General features: G+C 43.4%; 1 long non-coding RNA gene across 1 annotated transcript; it reads right to left on the minus strand.

Moving 5' to 3' along the window:
- Positions 1 to 11,374: 11,374 nt before the first annotated feature.
- On the minus strand, positions 11,375 to 14,323 carry LOC125118177 (uncharacterized). The gene is made up of 3 exons (XR_007132786.1): positions 13,345 to 14,323; positions 12,605 to 12,809; positions 11,375 to 11,537 (listed from the first exon to the last, which is right to left on the minus strand). It is a non-coding gene; the product is annotated as an uncharacterized LOC125118177 (long non-coding RNA).
- Positions 14,324 to 14,903: the final 580 nt, after the last annotated feature.

Consider the following 14,903-nt stretch of genomic DNA (forward strand, 5'->3'; position numbering starts at 1 on the left):
ACATATAGGGCCACCTAGTCTCTAAGTTCCCCTGGAACAGAATCTCTCAGCCTTGCTATTGGCATTTTGGTTTGGCTACTTCTTTGTGGTGGGCCGTCCTGTGCGTTGTAAAATGTTTAGCTACGTCCCTGGTCTCTGCTCACTAGATGCCAGTATTAGCCCCCAAGCTGTGACAGACGGAAATGTCTCTAGACATTGCTGCATGTCCCCTAGGGGGCAAAGTTGTCCCTGATGGAGAACCACTGGCCGAGAGAAAAGCGTATTTATCAGGGAGTGTATTCTACTCTATACCCCAGTACTGGCCTTCAGTTGTTAGAATTACCCGGAAGGATCACATGAAATTGCTGTTTTTGTAGGTCATAAATGGTTCATTAGCAGGAATTTCATGTTTTAATCTGATATTGATGTACCTCCCTACCAATTCGTGAATAGCAAAATAGCAGCTGCTGTGACTAGCAAGAGTAATTACCAACATGCCTTCTAATATAAACCTAGTGTGAGGTTTTGCCATGTCATCGAATGTCATGATAACCAATCATCAGGGTGGCTGAGTGACTTGATAAATCAACAGAGATGTTAAATATGCTAACATCCCAGCTAGAAAAAGTGGCTGCAAAATGTTTTTATTAATTTGCTATTGGTTCATCAGCAGCGGAAAGGCCATTAAGCCCTGAGAATAACATGGTTGCTATTGACATATATTCTCTGCTGATTAGATAAGAAATCACCAGACAGTATGGCTCACTAAGCTTTGAAGGCAGCTAATGGCAAGCGGGGGCACTGCCAGTGTCGGGTGCCTACCAGGCTGGAGTAGGGGGCACTGGTGGCCCCATGGTCTGAAGAGCCATAGTTCTCATGGTCCAAACCATGAAGAAAGCTCTGGTGTCCACAGGCTCAGCCACCAAAAGATCTGGAGTACCCAGCCTGGTGGCCCCTGGGCTGCAATAAATCCAAGAACTGGCCTGGGGGCCCTAGTGACATCCATATAAGGGGTCATCATTGGATGAGTTCAATGTGGTTCCTTGGGTCAAATCTCAGCTCAGACAGGAGCATCATTTAGCTGGTCACTGCTGTGTCAAACAAAAGATGATGTGAACAGCTTTTAAAAATCAGAAGTGATTTGGAAAGTATTAGAAAATTAAGGCGCACTCTGGCCCCCCTTGGATTACTCAGTAAGTGGTCTTGGATTGATACAGCTTAGTGTATTTAGAAACAAAAAGCGAGTGCATTTATGACTTTGTCGAGTATGATTTTTCTATTAATTTTATTCCCACTGCAGTTGTAAAATACATTCATCTTCCCAGTGGCTGGTCATCAGTTAGCCAGAGTCCCACTGGTTCCCAAAGGACAGGTCACCCTATCCAGTATTGAAGAATGAGCAACTATCTTCTGTGTTTCAATGTTAAAAAAAAAAAAATCAAACTCAGACATAGAAAACAGAGTTCAAATTCTTGCCCACCACTGACCTTGGATGCCAGTGAAGCTAACTGTCTCTGAGCTTCACTTTTCTTCATCTGTGCTAGCGGAGCCATAGCAAACCGGATTGCTCTGAGAGTCAAACGTGACTTTAAGGGAGAACATGGCACATAGTGGGACTCACATTCCCTTTGAGGAGGTTCCTGTTAATGAGTGAATTACTCAGAAGTCTTTTTATATTTTATCTTTTTTTTTTTTCAGCTGTGCCCACAGCATGCAAAATTCCAGGGCCCGGGATCAAAACCCACACCGCAGCAGCAACCTGAGCCATAGCAATGCCAATGCCAGGTCCTTAGCCCACTGAGCCACCAGGGAATTCACAGCCTTTTTCGTTTTAAACTGATATGATTTATACTCGATGCTTTGTATTTCACACAAGATGGATGTTTATCAAGTGTATTTTATTGATTTAACTTAAAGCGCCTCCAGTTTAAGGGTCTAAATAGAACGTTCAGAGGAGTGTGTTTGAACTAAAAGTCCTGGTTGTGGCTTGCTACAGTCTTTCTTGTCCCCATGGTAGTGTAACCTTGAAGGAGTGCCAATGGAGTTAATAATTGGCTAAGTGTGGCTTTTTCCCCAAAGACACTTGAGCTGAAACTTTTTCAAGCCTGAATAAGGTCACATTATTCCCCTTTCAAAAGATCAAGAAAAATCACATCATGCTTTTGAGAACCGATACATAGATAGTTGTTATCATAAGTTGGCGTTCAGGGAAATGAATCTTTTTTTTTTTTTTTTGGTTAAAAAGCTGTGCTTGTAAATCAGATTCCTATGTATGATAAAGCTTCTAAAAGTACACGCTACACTGATGAATGTCCTTGAGGATTTTATTTTGGAAAAAAAGAAGAAGTTTTCCACACGGATTCACTTTATCTTTTTCAAAAATAAACACTTTTTAAATAAACGCCAAGAAAACATAGATTGCAACATTTCACCACCACCTTCCCCTAAATTAATCAGGCGTCATAAACAGTTTGTATCTTTTTAGCTGACTCCTCTGAGCCTGGGGAACAGGAGGGCTGTAACATGGGAGGATAAAGAGGAATCATGTTACATCACAGCCCTAAGGGCATGAATGATGGCTGGCAAAGTGGATGGTGGACCCTGGAATGAAGCCAAGGCAAAAAGGACCACAACTAAGAGCACAGGCACCGCTTAATCGCGTGCTCTTTTGGGGTTCACTACCAAGTCGTCTGGGGAAAAGTGGCACATTTTTCTGGAGAAAGAGAAGAAAGGATGGGACAGTTCAGAACCCAGAGGGACAAAAAGTCAGTGGTGGAACTGGAACCATCAGGGGTGTGTTTGCGTGTGTTTGTCCCTTATTACACGTCCATCAGAAGGATGTGTTTTGGGAATTCCCACCATGGCTTAAGAATCCACCTGCCATGGTTTAGGGGTCCGTGTGGAGTTGCAGGTTCTTTCCCTGCCCCAGGACCTTCCATAAAAAGAAAAACAAAAGAGACATGTTTTGTTGAGCTGTTCCTCATTGCTCTAAGAAGTTTCTAGGGGTCACTTGATATGAATTCCTGTTCTATCACTGGAGTGTCTATGAGGGTGGTTAAGTCTGCACAGCATAAAGAGAAGCAGATCTTTAGGAAGATGCAAAACAAAGAAGGGCCTTTTGGTTGCTGTCTACATTGATCATGTCAATTGCATGATAACCAGATTTGCATTCAGCCATGTGTTCTCTCTGAATGCAAATTTAAGGAGTATTGATTGGAGAATATTTTCTCATTTTGAAGTTCTTCCCTGCCTGTCTTCTTTATCTGCCCCCACCCCAAAAGAAAGAAAAAAATGGTGAGAATCTGCCACGCAATGTGCTGGATGAAGGACTGGTAAACTACGTAATGGCCTATAGGCCACCTCTCACCCACCCACCTGTTTCTGTACAGCCTTTGAGCTAAGAATGGTTTTTACATTTTTAAAGCATTTTTTATTAAAGTATAATTGATTAACAGTGTTGTACCAATTTCTGCTGTACAGCAAAGTGACTCAGTCATATATATATATATATATATATATATATATGCAATTGTTTTTTTATATTATTTTCCATCTTGGTCTATACCGGGAGATTGGATATAGTTCCTTGTGCTGTACAGTAGGACCTTGTTGTTTATCCATTCTAAATGTACTAGTTTGTATCTACTAACCCCAAACTCCCAGTCCATCCCATTCCCTCCCTCCTCCCCCTCGGCAACTGCAGGTCTGTTCTCTATGTCTGTGAGTTTGTTTCTGTCTTGTAGATATGTGCCATATTTTAGATTCTACATGTAAGTGATAACATACAGTATTTATCTTTCTCTTGCTAACTTACTTTACTTAGTATGAGAATCTCTAGTTGCCTCCATGTTGCTGCAAATGGCACTATTTCGTTCTTTTTTATGCTGAGTGGCATTCTATTGTATATACGTACCGCATCTTCTTTTTTTTATGATTTTTATTTTTTCCATGATAGCTGATTTATAGTGTTCTCTCAATTTTCTGCTGCACAGCAAGGTTACCCAGTCACACATACATGTATACATTTTTTTTTCCTCACATTGTCATGCTCCATCACAAGTGACCAGACATAGTTCCCAGTGCTATACAGCAGGATCCCATTGCTTATCTATTCCAAACTCTATAGTTTGCATCTATTAACCCCAAATTCCCAGTCCCTCCTACTCTCTCCTGCTCCCCCTTGGCAACCACAAGTCTGTTCTCCATGTCCATGGTTTTCTTTTCTTTGGAAAGTTCATTTGTGCCCAATATTAGATTCCAGATATAAGTGAAATCATAGCGTATTTGTCTCTCTCTTTCTGACTTACTTAGGATGAGAGTCTCTAGTTCCATCCATGTGGTGCAAATGGCGTTATTTTGTTCTTTTTTATGGCTGAGTAGTATTCCATTGTGTATATATATATACCACATCTTCTTACTTCAATCATCTGTCAGTGGACACTTAGCTTGTTTCCATGTCTTCGATATTGTGAATAGTGCTGCTATGAACACTGGGGTGCATGTATCTTTTTGAATTGTAGTTTTGTCCAGATATATGTCCAGGAGTGGGATTGCTGGATCATATGGTAGTTCTATATTTAGTTTTCTGAGGAACCTCCATAGTATTCTCCATAGTGGTTGTACCAATTTACACTCCTGCGAACAGTGTAGGAGGGATCCCTTTTCTCCACATCCTCTCCTGCATTTGTTATTTGTTGACTTCTTAATGATGGCCATTCTGAGTGGTGTCAGGTGGTACCTCGTTGCAGTTTTGATTTGCATTTCTCTAATAATTAGTGATGTTCAGCATTTTTTTCATGTGCCTATTGGCCATCCATATGTCGTCTTTGAGAGATGTCTATTTAGGTCTTCTGCTCATTTTTCGATTGTTTTTTTTTTGTTGTTGTTGTTGCTATTGAGTTGTATGAGTTGTTTGTATATTTTTAGCCAGTATTTTATAATTACTATAATGGCATATGACCTTTAAACATTGTAGAACACTATATTGTACACCTGTAATTTGTATAATATTATATATCAGCTATCCTTCAATACAAAAAGACGTATGTCAACAGATGAATAGAAAAAGATGTGGTATCTATATACTCAATGGAATATTATACAGCCAGAGAAAGAAGGACATCCTGCTATTTGGATGGACCTTGAGGGCATTGTGGCAAGTGAAATAAGGCAGACAGAGAAAGACAGATACTGTAATAATCTCACTTATATATATATGGAATCTTAAAAAAGCCAAACTCAGAGAAACAGAGAGTAGAGTGGTGGTTACCAGGGACTGGGGGGTGGGGAGCATGGGGAGATGTTGGTCAAAGGTACGAACTTTTAGGGATGAGATCTTCAAGTTATAGGGATCTAATTGCAGCAGAGGAGTTAGAGCTAGTAACACTGTATTATATATTTGAAAGTTGCTAAGAGAGTAGATCTTGTTTGTTCTCGGCACAAAAAAAGTGGTAATTATGTGCCAAAGGTATTAGCTAACTGTATGGTGGTGATCATTTTGCAATAAGTGGATCAAATCAATGCGTGTACACCTTAAGCTTACACAAGGTATATGCCAGTTATACCTCAATAAAGCTAGGGTTGTGGGGAGCCGATGTCTCATTGGAAGGGTCCAGCTTTTTCTTTAAAGGACCAAATAGTAAATATTAGGCTTTTAAGCCTCATGATCTCTGCCCAAACGCCTCACCTCTATCCTTGTGGCACAGAGAAGCCACACACAATGTGTAAATGACAGCTTTCATCTGTGTGTGAATATGTAAAGCTTTATTGTCAAAACGGGCTGTGAACAGGATTTGGCCTTTAGTTGCCCCCCCACCCCCATGTCACTGTTGGATGTTCAAGCCTGGCCCTCAGGAGAGAGGTCAGAGCCGGAGATATGAACCTGTAAATCATCAAGATTTACCAGGTCCTGGGACTGGATGACGGCAAGGAGGGCTCGCAGAGGAAACAAAGGAGACACAAGAGGCCGGGATCATATTCAAGGCATTCCAACAACATCCCAAGAAACGTTGCATGAGTAGGATAATATTTATCAAAATTGTATTACTGTGATTATTTAAGAAGCAGGAAACATTTTCTTAAGGAAGGAGTTTTATACATCATCTTGATTTAAAATGGAAAGCCCTCTCCAATTGCTCCTGCTTACATGGTGCAGCGAGGGAAGAGGCAGTAGGTGAGGAGTAAAAGCTGCCAGCCTCCGTTAAATAGCTGTGTGACCTTGGCCAAGTTACCTAACCGCTCTGTTTCCCACTATCTTTACCTGAGAAATGGGAACGAGAGTCCTAAGACTGACCCCACAGTGTTGTTGTGAAGGCCCGCCACGGAGTAAGTGCTATATGCATGTACGATATTATTATTCCTTCTTTCAATTGCTATCTTATTCTAGAAAGGGTTTGCAGTGACTTGCTTTTTTTTGGTCCTTATTTACTAGAGACCCTTCATTTCTCTGTCACTTTGGCCCCCCACTAAAAGGAAGCTCGGGAAAAAAAAAAAAAAAGGAGTTCCCATCGTGGTGCAGTGGAAACAATCCTATCAGGCACCATGAAGTTGCAGGTTCGAACCCTGGCTTCGCTCGGTGGTTTGCGGATCTGGTGGTGTTGTGAGCTGTGGTGTAGGTTGCAGATGCGGCTCAGATCCCAAATTGCTATGGCTGTGGTGTAGGCTGGCAGCTGCAGCTCTAATTAGACCCCTAGCCTGGGAACCTCCATATGCCATGGGTGTGGCCCTAAAAAGACAAAAATAAATAAATAAATAATATGAAACTTGGTTCAATTTATCTTTGCGTTGCCCCTCTCATCAGAGCCCTCCCCCAGCAACTCAAAACACTGCACATCCTCTGTCCGCTTGAAGAACCTTCTAGCTCCACCATTACAAAATTTCCGCCTGTTCCCATCTCGGCCCTGGTCGGGAATCGCCGTGCTGCTGTCCTGCCTGGCCTCCTCTGCTTGAATTATGTATGCCATATCCAGCTATCTTAAGTTCACTGAGGCCACCAGTGTCTTTATCTTTTATCTAATTTCCAGAAGTGACTGATCTGCCCCTGGGCAGCATCAGATTCTATGGAATTACCCAAGAAATTGGCTAATTCCACCTTCACCTTGCCTCTCCAGAAAGCTTACTCCTTCAGGACCAGTTTTCATGAGAAGGAATTAGTTTAATATTCATCATTGTTGGATCCAAAGTGAGGTCAACTTTGGTTCTTGTCTTCTGGTTTTCATTTCATTGTGTATCGTTATGGACACGTTGATCTTTATATATTTTGTACATTTCAGGCAGTTATCCTTTCATGAATGTTTGCTGTTTATGCTGTCCTACTTTCTTTCTTTTTTTTTTTTTTTTTTTTTTTTAGGGCCAAACCCATGGCATATAGAGGTTCCCAGGCTAGGGGTTGCATCGGAGCTGCAGCCACCATCCTACGCCACAGCCACGGCAACGCCAGATCTGAGCCATACGTGCAACCTACACCACAGCTCACAGCAACGCTAGATCCTTAACCCACTGAGTGAGGCCAGAGATCGAACCTGTGTCCTCATGGATGCTAGTCAGATTTGTTTCTGCTGAGCCACGACAGGAACTCTGCTGTCCTACTTTTGATGAGAAATAAGCGTTTTAAGCTGCCTTCCTTATCTTGCAGACATAGTCCTCCTTGTCTTGGAACAAGCTGACCCAGGAAGTGCTGGCTCATGTTGTCCGTCCCCTGCTCCAGACCTTGGGACCTGCTAGATTACCAAGGCTCCCTGGTTCCTTTCAGTGGGAGGTAGTGTTATACCAAACTACCTACTCTGAAAACTGGTCATTAAATGGAAGAAAATGAAATCTTTGTCTTGCTTTTTAGCACAAACTGTATTTTAGGGCAACCAAGGAGCCGCAGAAGTTGGAGAGAGGCTCTTCTTTACTGGAGAATTTTATGGACAGGAAGGGATGCTGGAATTAGAAAATTCACATTTGCAAGGGTAGAAAACAGCCCTATAATGGACGACTCGGACCATTACCATCTTAAACCAGTATCATCCTCACTCTCTCCAATAGCAGGACAACCTGACATATTAATATGCTAGATCTGATCACAGTATATATTCATATATTTTTTGGCAGTGCCCATGGCATGCAGAAGTTCCTGGGCCAGGGATCGGAGCTATGCCACAGCAGTAACCTGAGCCACAGCAGTGACAATGCCTGATCCTTTTACCGCTAGGCCACCAGGGAACTGCTGATTATGGTATTGAAGTCATAAAGAAACATCCTTATCTTTTAAAAATAACTCTTATTGAGATATAATTCACATACAATTTAATTCACCCATGTAAAGTATAAAATTCAGTGACTTTTAATATATTCAAAGAGTTGTGCATCCATCTTCATAATCAATTTTAGAATATTTTTATTGCCCCCACAGAAACCCCACATGCCTTAGCCATCACCCCCTGGTCCCTCCTTTCTCCCATCCCCCAAGCCCTAGGTCACCCTGACCTAGAATGTGCTGAATTTACTTGTCTATAGATTTGCATCTTCTGGACATGGAAGCATGCCGTGTGTGGTCCTTTGTGACTGACTGGCCTCTTTCACTTAGCATACTGTTTCCAAGGTTTATCTGTGTCATAGTATGTATCAGAACTTCATTCCTTTTTGTGGCTGAGTAATATTCCACTGTACGGAAAGATCATATTTTGTTTATCCACTCATCAGCTGATGGACATCTGGGTTGTTTTCATTTTTGGCTATTGTGAACAGTGCTTCCGCTATGAACACTCATGTAAATTGTTTATCTGAGTTTCAGTTACTGTTTTCAATTATTTTGACTACCCACCTAGGAATCAAATTGCTGGGTCAGATGATAATTCTCTATTTAACTGAGGAATTGCCCACAGCAGCTCTACCATTTTACATCCCTCCCAGCAGGATACGAGGGTTCTAATTTCTCTGTATTCTCACCAACATTTGGCATTAGCTGGCTTTTTTTTTTTTTTTTTGTCTTTTTGCTATTTCTTGGGCCGCTCCCATGGCACATGGAGGTTCCCAGGCTAGGGGTTGAATCGGAGCTGTAGCTGCCGGCCTACGCCAGAGCCACAGCAACGCAGGATCCGAGCTGCGTCTGCAACCTACACCACAGCTCACGGCAACGCCGGATCCTCAACCCACTGAGCAAGGGCAGGGACCGAACCCGCAACCTCATGGTTCCTAGTCGGATTCGTTAACCACTGCACCACGACGGGAACTCCCTGGCTTTTTGATTATAGCCAACCTAATGGGTGTGAAATGGTCTCACTGTGGTTTTCACTTGCCTTTCCCTGATGGCTAAAGATGCTGATCTTCTCATGTGTTTATTAGCCCTTTGTGTCTCTTCTTTGGAGAAATAGTTTTTCAGATCCTTGGCCTATTTTTCTCATTCTTTTAGTGGACTTTTTTTTTTTTGTCTTTTTGCTATTTCTTTGGGCCACTCCTGCGGCATATGGAGGTTCCCAGGCTACGAGTCGAATCGGAACCGCAGCCACCGGCCTCCGCCAGAGCCACAGCAACGCGGGATCCGAGCCGCGTCTGCAACCTACACCACAGCTCACGGCAACGCCGGATCGTTAACCCACTCAGCAAGGGCAGGGACCGAACCCGCAACCTCATGGTTCCTAGTCGGATTCGTTAACCACTGCGCCATGACGGGAACTCCCTGACTTTATTTTTTTAGAACAGTTTGGGGTTCACAGTAAAATTGAAAGTGCAGGGAGTGCCCACATACTCCCTACCTCCCCAGCTGTCAACATCCTGTCCCAGAGGAGTACATTTGTTACAACTGATGAGCCAACATTGACACATCATTATCAACCAAAGTCCATAATTTATGCTGGGGTTCACCCTTGGTGTTGTATATTCTATGGCTTTGAACAAATGTATAGACACATGTCCACCATTAGAGTATCACAAAGAAGAGTCTGATTCCCCTCAAAATCCTCTGTGCTCTGCTTACTCATTCCTCCCTCCCCCTAGCCCCTGACGACCACTGATCATTTCACTCTCTCTGTAGTTTAGCCTTTTCCAGCATATCATATAGTTGGAATCATAGACCACGTAGCCTTTTCAGATTGGCTGTCTTTGCTTAGTAAGCAAAAAGAAGTATGCGTTTGAGGCTCTTTTGTGTCTTTTCATGGCTCGATAGCTCATGTCTTTCTCACTGAATAATATTCCATTGTCTGGATGAGCCACAGTTTAGGTATCTGTTCACCTACTAAAGGACATCTTGATTGCTTCCAAGTTTTCTTTGTATCACTGAATAGTATTCCATTGTCTAGATGTGCCACAGTTTATGTATCCATTCATCTACTCAAGGACGCCCTGATTGCTTTCAAGTTTTGGCAGCTGTGAATAAAGCTGCTGTAAAAGTCCAGGTGCAGTTTCCTTTGTGCATTTTTGAATTAGGCTTTTTATTTTTCTTTCTTTATTTTATATGCCACAAGTGTGGCATATAAAATAAATAAATTCCCGGGCCAGGGACTGAACCCTGGATCCTTTAACCCAGTGTGCTTGGCTGGGGATTGATCCTGAGCCTCCACAGAGACCCGAGCCACTGCAGTCAGATTCCTAACCCATTGTGCCACAGTGGGAACTCCTGTCTTTTTATTGAGTTGTGGTCATTTTTATACATTCTAGATGCCAATCCCTTATCAAATACATGAACTGCAAACATTTTTTTCTCCCATGCTTTGGGTTGTCTTTTCACTTTGTCGATCATATCCTTTGAGCACAAAAGTTTTCAATTTTGATATCCAGCTTATCTATTTTTGTTGTCGCTATTGCTTGCGCTTTTGGTGTCATAATAAAGAAATTACTGGAGTTCCCATCATGGCTCAGCGGTAACAAACCCGGCTAGGATCTATGAGGACGCAAGTTTGATCTCTGGCCATGCTCAGGGGGTTAAGGATCCAGTGTTGCTGTGGCTGTGGTGTAGGTCAGCAGCTGCAGCTTCGATTTGACCCCTAGCCTGGGAACTTCCATATGCTGCGGGTGTGGCCCTAAAAAAAAGACAAAAAATAAAAAATAAAAACTAAAGAAATTATTGCCTAATCCAAAGTCGTGAAGATTTATACCTATGTTTTCTCTTGAGAATTTTAGAGTTTCAGCTCTTATATTTAGGTCTTTGATCCACTTTGAGTTAATTTTTTTGTATATTATATATAACTTTTATAGATGCAGACTAAATAATTTTGAGGTGAATATACTATGCCTATAATTTAGAATACTTGGGAAAATAATAGATGAAGCAAATCTAGCAAAATTGTGACAAGCTGCTAAATCTAGGTGATGGGCTTATGAGTGTTCATTATCCTCGCCTCTCTATTTAAAAACTGTTTTTTAAATAATAGAAGGGAAAAGGATAGGACAGAGAAATAAAAGTCAGAAAAAGAACTTGTATCCATTTTAACTTATATTTTAGAATAATTTATAAACATTAGCATTTTATAATCAGTTGTAAATTATTTGTCATACTCCCAGTGAAACACACACGGTAGAATGGATGCATCGGGGTGTCTTGGCATTCTCTTAGGGGCCATTTCTTCCATTGCTCAGCCCTAGGAGAGTTGCAAATAAATTCATTCAATGAATATTTAGAGCTCTCTAAATACACAAAGAACTTGGCTAAAGGATGCGGAATACAAGAAGTGAAACTGGTCACAAACTCAAATCAGTTTTCCCATTTCAGTCCTATTCATGAGTCAGTGAGGATGGAAGTCAACAATGGAACTATCTTATGATTTTAATTTTCCCCGCTAACATTTTATCTTAAAATAACATTTTACAATATATCTGGCCTGAGATCATATGTACCCAACTATGCTAATATGTTCTTTTTATCCTCTTAGTCCTGAGTCTTTGAACGTGTGTTTCTTTTTCCCGGATTCTCTCTCAACTCCACATTCTAAGAAGCTAGTGCCCTAGGGTGGACGGTTGGTGGACTGGGGGGCTGGTAGACCTAGGATTCACGTCCTTATGTTGACCCACACCACTTTGACATTGGTCTTGGCCAGGTGACTTGCTTTGGCCAATGGGATACTGGCAAACATGACAATAGCAGAGGTTACTGAACATATTGATATGCTCTTGCTCTTTGAGGCTTATCTTCTTGAAACCCAGTAGCCAAACTGTGAGGAAACCCAAGCAGCTCCAAGGAAAGGCTAACATGGAGCAAGAAAGGGACAGTGGTTTGTTTGCTGGGGTGGTTCTCAACCTGGGGTGATTTTAGTCCTTGGGGGACATTTAGCAATGTCTGGAGATATTTCTGGTTGTCACAATTGATGAGGAGGTGCTGCTGGTAGACAGACCCGGGATGCTGCTAAACATCCTACAACGAACAGGACAGGGCCCACAACGAAGAGTGACTCCTCTGCCCAAATATCACGAATAAAAGGGCTTCAGAGAGAAAGTGTTCATCGTTAAATAAAAATCATCTCTAGCTCTTTATTTGAGCCTGTGTATTTACCAGTGACAGCTTTCTGGACAGTCGGCTACTCATGATGATTTTAGATGATTGCCATCCATCCCAGTGGCATAGTCCCCCCTTGTTTACACTCAGCATTTAAGCATCATCAAAGCATTGAGCCAACAACCATTTTATTAGCTGTCCCAACCCAGATATTACCTCTTCCTGGTAGTATTGAAGTCATGGTTTGTGAAAATTCAATCATCGCTTCCAAACGCCCAGCCATTAACAGACTCAGAGGACAGGCGCTTTAGCTTCTACTGCTTAACAGAGTACATCTGTTTTGTTATCAAAGAACTGCAGCCTCACCATGCTAACAAGAAGCCGCTTTCCCTTTGAGAAGAACGTCGTGTATATATTTTGCCTACGAGACAAATTTTAAGTACATAAAAATTATAGTAATATTGTTGGTAGTAAATTTTATTAGGAGACTTTAAAATAATTACATTGGCAGACTCATTCAATAAAAATTTTAGACATATGGTTGAGTATGAGTATAAATCTCATTGCTATGGTAATTATCCATGAAATACACAGAGAATAAGTCATTGCAAGTAGGGTTTTCTCTTTCAAAAAAAAAAAAATAGAGCACCTACACATCTCCAGGTGGAATGAAAAGAGGGCAGAAGAGCTGCCAGAATTAGTGTTTGGGGCAATATTTTGGTAAGCAGGTGGGTGTAGGAGTTTAATAGAAACACTTGATGGACTAGGTAGTTTATTTTGCAAAGTACATAGACCTGGATGAAAAATTCCAATGATTTGAATTATCCCAACAACCCCCCAATGCCCAATAGTATGAAGTCAAATTAGAGCAGCCTACAACCTGCAAGTGGCCTTGTCTTCTTGATGGAGAGGCAATTTTCAGCGATGTCAGGTAAAAACCCAGACATTTATCTTACCTGTTTAATGCGTTTTCATTGAGGAATGTTAAACTGTGACCAGCATCATTAACACTGCGGGTCCTCCATCACCATGTAACACATCGCCTTCTCCAATGCCTGTATTTGGCTCTTGAGAAAACCTTTTGGCTCCTGTCTGCAGGGAGGGAGGGAAAAGTGGCGCCTCCAAAGAGGTTGAGGGCTGCCGCTGCTGCTGGGGGCCACCTGAGTCCTCTGAGTTGCTGCGATCTGGCTGGAGGACTACCACATCCACCTAAAAATAAGGAATCTGGAAGGGCCTTGGTTCAGTCCAACTCGCCATCAAGAGCAATCTTGCCCCTTCCACCTGTGATCGGGGCTTAGATGGCCCCTGGCATTACGGCTTTTTCAAGGAACCTAGGTAAATAATTCAGGATTTGTGGGCCAAGAGGAAAACCGGCGAGGATATTATGTAAGTAGATATGTAACAAGAGAGAAAACAAACTTTCACAATGTTTTATTGATGGAATCCAAACTAGAATAGTATTTGAGTGGGTTTTTCTTTTTTTTTTTTGCAGTACACACCCACTAATGAGAGAAAGGTGTTCCTTTTTGAAGGGGATAATATTTCTCTTAATTGGAGTCCAAAGGTATTGTTGTCATTATCATCGATACACACATGTTCAAGTGTAAAACAATGTGTAGCGCTCTGGTACAAACAGGCAGCATGCGTTTGCAGACCCCCTGTAGTTGGGCACCAGTGATCTGCAACGGGTTTGGGGTTATTCCAGGTTGGGGGTCGCTCCTGGCTGCAAGGCGCCTCCATCGCCACTTTCCGCACCCTCCCTCTGTGCCCAGTTAATCCGGTTCATTGACTCTCCCCCGCGAAGCAGGACAGAAAGGTCAAGATTAGGGTCCCGCAGCTCTCCCTTGGAGCCAGGCCACCCAGGGTTTCTCATCCTATCGCCTCGGTGTTAGCATCCCCCGCCTGGCAGCACTCGCAGGAACTTTCTCCAAGCCTGCTCCCCCTCCCTCTCCCGCTCCGCCGGATTCTCCTCCCGCCCCGCCTCCTCCCTTCCCGCTCCAGCTCCTCCTCCCCCGCCCTTCAGCTCCTCCTCCGGCAGCTCCACCTCCGGGTTCCGCCGCGGCCCTTTCCCACCCCACCTCCTCCTCAAGCCCCTCCTCCCTCAGCTCGGTCCCCTCCAGCTCCTCCTACCGGAACCGCGGCTGTGATTTCCCGCTCCTCCGCCCTCCTCAGCTCCTCCTCCGAGCCCCGCAACTGCGCTTTTCCGTTCTTCCCACCCCGCAGCCCCTCCTTCCTCCGTCCGGGGCCCTCCAGCTCCGCCTCCGGATTCCGCGGCTGCGCGTTCCTTTTCTTCTCGCCCCTCCTCCCGCAGCTCCGCCTCCCTCCAGCTCCTCCTCCGAGACCCGCGGCTGCGCTTTCGCGTTCTTCCCAGCCCGCAGCCCCTCCTTCCTCCGTCCGGGGCCCTCCAGCTCCGCCTCCGGATTCCGCGGCTGCGCGTTCCTTTTCTTCTCGCCCCTCCTCCCGCAGCTCCGCCTCCCTCCAGCTCCTCCTCCGAGACCCGCGGCTGCGCCTTGCG

This window comes from Phacochoerus africanus, chromosome X, assembly GCF_016906955.1.
Source record: "Phacochoerus africanus isolate WHEZ1 chromosome X, ROS_Pafr_v1, whole genome shotgun sequence".
Lineage (NCBI taxonomy): Eukaryota > Metazoa > Chordata > Mammalia > Artiodactyla > Suidae > Phacochoerus > Phacochoerus africanus.